This window comes from Oncorhynchus mykiss, chromosome 16 (assembly GCF_013265735.2).
Source record: "Oncorhynchus mykiss isolate Arlee chromosome 16, USDA_OmykA_1.1, whole genome shotgun sequence".
NCBI lineage: Eukaryota > Metazoa > Chordata > Actinopteri > Salmoniformes > Salmonidae > Oncorhynchus > Oncorhynchus mykiss.
This window is the reverse complement of record NC_048580.1, coordinates 15,602,785-15,608,784: the sequence shown is the minus strand read 5'-3', so window position 1 is coordinate 15,608,784 and position 6,000 is coordinate 15,602,785.

Here is a 6,000-nt window from a genome sequence, read left to right as displayed (position 1 = left end):
CTGGGCTGCCTGTCCCCGTTTAGGCATAAAATAAGTATTTATGCACCTGTAATAGAACTGTGTGTGTGTGTGTGTGTGTGTGTGTGTGTGTGTGTGTGTGTGTGTGTGTGTGTGTGTGTGTGTGTGTGTGTGTGTGTGCGTGTGCGGGCGTCCGTTGAACTTACACTATGACAGCACGTGAATGACAGACGTCAGCCGGCCTTCGTCCACACTGGCGGCTGGAAATGTCCATTGGGCCCGGGCTGTGCATGAGGAGAATCAGGACCTGGAGGTAGTGAGGGAGGAGAGGACACAGTGCCAGACACGTGTTAGGACTAACAAGAATCCTCCTCGACACCCAGCATGGCTGAGTACAAGGAGGCCAGTGTAGAAGGTTGAAGAAGTTTCATCCACAACAGCAAACCCTCAGCAAAGACAGACAGCTAAAATAGTCCCTCTCCCTCAGCATCATCCTTCCGCAGTTCACCAACAGTCAATAAATAAGGACCATGTATCTTTGACATGGCAGTGCTGGCTCTAGTGAATGGTGAGATGTGAGATGTGAGTGGTGTCCTATAGAAGCAGCAGTGAGCATATGCCTCCGAGGGAAGTAGGGAGGGGCCTTACCGGACTCGCCACCCGCTCAGCCTGGCAGAGGCCCAGCACTGCTCTGTCAGCACCGCTTAGGGCTGTTTGTTTACCATGTGCCAACGTGTCTATCAGTGACCGGACGGGGCAGCAGCAAGTGTGTGTGTGTGTGTGTGTGTGGAGTGTACCCCCTCTAACGAACAAACACACAACCAGCCCCACACTCCACCCAGGGGCCCAGCTGCTCCTGTGCCAGGGATGAGGTGTTGAAAGATGGCTCAGACCCACTGGAGCAGATGGGCTGCCAAAAAGCAGAGGAGCTAGTCAAAGCATGGAGGTAGAGAGACTGAGAAGGGGAGGAAAGAGAGACTGAGACGGGCAGGGAAGGCAGACTGAGACAGGGAGGGAGAGAGACTGAGACGAGGAGGGAAGACAAACTGAGACAGGGAGGGAAGACAGACAGACGGGTAGGGAAGACAGACTGAGATGGGGAGGGAAGAGGAGACAGGAAGGGAAGAGGAGACAGGAAGGGAAGAGGAGACAGGGAGGGAAGAATAGACAGGAAGGGAAGATGAGACAGTGAGGGAAAAGGAGACAGGAACGGAAGAGGAGACGGGGAGGGAAGACGAGGCAGGGAGGGAAGACAGACTGAGATGCAGAGGGAAGAGGAGACAGGGGGGAAGAGGAGACAGGGAGGGAAGACGAGGCAGGGAGGGAAGACAGACTGAGATGCAGAGGGAAGAGGAGACAGGGGGGAAGAGGAGACAGGGAGGGAAGACGAGGCAGGGAGGGAAGACAGACTGAGATGCAGAGGGAAGAGGAGACAGGGGGGAAGAGGAGACAGGGAGGGAAGACGAGGCAGGGAGGGAAAACGAGGCAGGGAGGGAAGATGAGACAGTGAGGGAAAAGGAGACAGGAACGGAAGAGGAGACGGGGAGGGAAGACGAGACAGGGAGGGAAGAGGAGGCAGGAAGGGAAGAGGAGGCAGGAAGGGAAGACGAGGCAGGGAGGGAAGAGAGGACAGGGATGGAAGATGAGACAGGAAGGGAAGATGAGACAGGGAGGGAAGACGAGACCGGGAGGGAAGGCGAGGCAGGGAGGGAAGACGAGACAGGGAGGGAAGGCGAGGCAGGGATGGAAGACGAGACAGGGAGGGAAATTGAGGCAGGGAGGGAAGACAAGACAGGGAGGAGGAAAGACGAGACAGGGAGGGAAGGCGAGGCAGGGAGGGAAGACGAGACAGGGAGGGAAGACGAGGCAGGGAGGAAAGACAAGAAAGGGAAGGAAGAAAGGACAGTGAGGGAAAAGGAGACAGGAACGGAAGAGGAGACGGGGAGGGAAGACGAGGCAGGGAGGGAAGAGGAGGCAGGAAGGAAGACGAGGCAAGGAGGGAAGACAGACTGAGATGCAGAGGGAAGAGGAGACAGGGGGGAAGAGGAGACAGGGAGGGAAGACGAGGCAGGGAGGGAAAACGAGGCAGGGAGGGAAGATGAGACAGTGAGGGAAAAGGAGACAGGAACGGAAGAGGAGACGGGGAGGGAAGACGAGACAGGGAGGGAAGAGGAGGCAGGAAGGGAAGACGAGACAGGGAGGGAAATTGAGGAAGGAAGGGAAGACAAGACAGGGAGGGAAGACAGGGAGGGAAGGCGAGGCAGGGAGGGAAGCCGAGGCAGGGAGGGAAGGCGAGACAGGGAGGGAAGACGAGACCGGGAGGGAAGACAAGACAGGGAGGGAAGACGAGGCAGGGAGGAAAGACGAGACAGGGAAGGAAGACGAGACAGGGAGGGAAGACAGGGAGGAAATGCGAGGCAGGGAGGGAAGGCGAGGCTGGGAGGGAAGGCGAGACAGGGAGGGAACACGAGGCAGGGAGGGAAGGCGAGGCAGGGAGGGAAGGCGAGACAGGGAGGGAAGACGAGACCGGGAGGGAAGGCGAGGCAGGAAGGGATGACGAGACAGGGAGGGAATGCGAGGCAGGGAGGAAAGACGAGACAGGGAGGGAAGGCGAGGCAGGGAGGGAAGACGAGACAGGGAGGGAAATTGAGGCAGGGAGGGAAGGAGAGACAGGGAGGAAAGACAAGACAGGGAGGAAAGACGAGACAGGGAGGAAAGACGAGACAGGGAGGGAAGACGAGACAGGGAGGGAAAGTGAGGCAGGGAGGGAAGACAAGACAGGGAGGAAAGAAAAGACAGGGAGGGAAGACGAGACCGGGAGGGAAGGTGAGGCAGGGAGGGAAGACAGGGAGGGAAGGCGAGGCAGGGAGGGAAGGCGAGGCAGGGAGGGAAGACAAGACAGGGAGGGAAGGTGAGGCAGGGAGGGTAGACGAGACAGGGAGGGAAGGTCGAGGCAGGGAGGGAAGACAGGGTGGGAAGGCGAGGCAGGGAGGGAAGGCGAGGCAGCGAGGGAAGACGAGACAGGGAGGGAAGGCGAGGCAGGGAGGGAAGACGAGGCAGGGAGGGAAGACGAGACAGGGAGGGAAGGCGAGGCAGGGAGGGAAGACGAGACAGGGAGGGAAAGTGAGGCAGGGAGGGAAGACGAGACAGGGAGGGAAGGCGAGGCAGGGAGGGAAGGAGAGACAGGGAGGGAAAGTGAGGCAGGGAGGGAAGACAGACTGAGATGCAAAGGGAAGAGGAGACAGGGAGGGGAGAGGAGACAGGGAGGGAAGACAAGACAGGGAGGGAAGAGGAGACAGGGAGGAAAGACGAGACCTGGAGGGAAGACGAGACAGAGAGGGAAGATGAGACAGGGAGGGAAGGCGAGGCAGGGAGGGAAGAAGAGACAGGAAGGGAAGACAGACTGAGATGCAAAGGGAAGAGGAGACAGGGGGGAAGAGGAGACATGGAGGGAAGACGAGGCAGGGAGGGAAGTTGAGACAGGGAGGGAATTGGAGACAGGGAGGGGAGAGAAGACAGGAAGGGAAGACGAGACAGTGGGGGAAGATGAGACAGAGAGGGAAGATGAGACAGGGAGGGAAGGCGAGGAAGGGAAGGAAGACGAGACAGGAAGGGAAGACGGGACAGAGAGGGAAGGCGAGACAGGGAGGGAAGACAAGACCGGGAGGGAAGGCGAGGCAGGGAGGGAAGATGAGACAGGGAGGGAAGACGAGACAGGGAGGGAAGACGAGACCGGGAGGGAAGGCGAGGCAGGGAGGGAAGACGAGACAGAGAGGGAAGATGAGGCAGGGAGGGAAGGCGAGGCAGGGAGGGAAGACGAGACAGGGAGGGAAGAAGGGAAAGAGAGGGAAGATGAGACAGGGAGGGAAGGCGAGGCAGGGAGGGAAGACAGACTGAGATGCAAAGGGAAGAGGAGACAGGGAGGGGAGAGGAGACAGGGAGGGAAGACAAGACAGGGAGGGAAGAGGAGACAGGGAGGAAAGACAAGACCTGGAGGGAAGACGAGACAGAGAGGGAAGATGAGACAGGGAGGGAAGGCGAGGCAGGGAGGGAAGAAGAGACAGGAAGGGAAGACAGACTGAGATGCAAAGGGAAGAGGAGACAGGGGGGAAGAGGAGACATGGAGGGAAGACGAGGCAGGGAGGGAAGTTGAGACAGGGAGGGAATTGGAGACAGGGAGGGGAGAGAAGACAGGAAGGGAAGACGAGACAGCGGGGGAAGATGAGACAGAGAGGGAAGATGAGACAGGGAGGGAAGGCGAGGAAGGGAAGGAAGACGAGACAGGAAGGGAAGACGGGACAGAGAGGGAAGGCGAGACAGGGAGGGAAGACAAGACCGGGAGGGAAGGCGAGGCAGGGAGGGAAGACGAGACAGGGAGGGAAGACGAGACAGGGAGGGAAGACGAGACCGGGAGGGAAGGCGAGGCAGGGATAGAAGACGAGACAGAGAGGGAAGATGAGGCAGGGAGGGAAGGCGAGGCAGGGAGGGAAGACGAGACAGGGAGGGAAGAAGTTAAAGAGAGGGAAGATGAGACAGGGAGGGAAGGCGAGGCAGGGAGGGAAGTCGAGACAGAGAGGGAAGATGAGGCAGGGAGGGAAGACGAGACAGGGAGGGAAGGCGAGGCAGGGAGGGAAGACGAGACAGGGAGGGAAGATGAGACAGGGAGGGAAGGCGAAGCAGGGGGGGAAGACGAGACAGCCACAACATGTTTAGAAGGCTCTCCTGAGTCCTGACAGTCCACATTTGTCCACTTCAATTAGAAATAGTTGGACAAGGTTTAACAGGGTTATAAGGGTTACTACTGGGCTCTCCTGAAATGGAGAAACTAGGTGCATACTGTCTCACTCTCAGCCAATCATTTCACTGTCTCCCCTCTTTTCCCTTTCCAGGCTGTTTAGACGTAATACATATGCTTCATCTTTATCATATAAAAGTGTCAGTGGCTGGTCCCAATCTTAAATCTTAAACATTGCCATATTAGGCGGCAAGGCTAATCTCCATGGCTGTCCCAGAGTCTGCTGCTAAAGTCAGACAGGAGTGAGGAGAGTAACTGTCTGTCTCAGTAGCCCTGTAAAAAACGACAAGCCCTTTCCACTTCTGTCTGCTTTCTGACACACCGTGTTCCTACTTTCGCTCAAGTCTTCAATATACTGTATGCTTGCAGTTAGCCACTGTCACAAATTCCTTGCCAACCACTCATTGTTAAATTTTGCGATTTCCAACTGTGTTGTGTAATGTTTATGTCCAAAGGCCAATGGGCACGGATATGTTTTATCTATGATTTCTCTTCATTATTTCTCTTCATATTGTGACGACCCTCCCACTCTGTCTGCCGAATTCTTTCTCTTTGCTCTTGTTTTCCTTATTAGGATGTCGGGACACACCTGGGCCCGGGTGTGTCCCAGGATAAATACACCTCTTCCCCATTCATTGAGGAGACTCTCTCCATGCAGACACACTGTTAGATTTTGGTTGTGGCATTTTTGTGGCCATTTTGTTTACTTGCTTTGGGTGCTTGCTTTGGCATCTTTCAACACTCCTCATTATCACATCTATACACACAACCACTCACTTACACTACTGATTACTGACTACACACACCATTGTTTATTGTATGTAGATTACTTCCGTTAATAGATATTTTTTTTGTTATTCCTTATCTCCACGTTGTCTCCCTTTTTGTTACGGGCTTTGAGCCGGTTCGTGACAATATGACAAGGATTAAAAAGGATTTGACAGTAGATTATCGACTGGTTTCATGATGATGACTGCTAGATAAGATTTTGAAAGTATGATGTTGAGATGATCAGTCCAATCAAAACTACTGTACATATAACGTGATTTGACGACCTTTTATCTGTGGCTAATGACCTTGAGCCTTCTTGGATGGGCACTCCTAATGTAACTCCATGACAGCACCCAAAGGGCTAGAATTTTCGAGCTCTAGCCTTAGACTTGGTGGTGACGGAGTGTCCCCATGAGTGACAGAACACTGAGCAAATCTTGGAGCTACGCTCCGTGTTTTCTGCTGGCTTGCCGCAC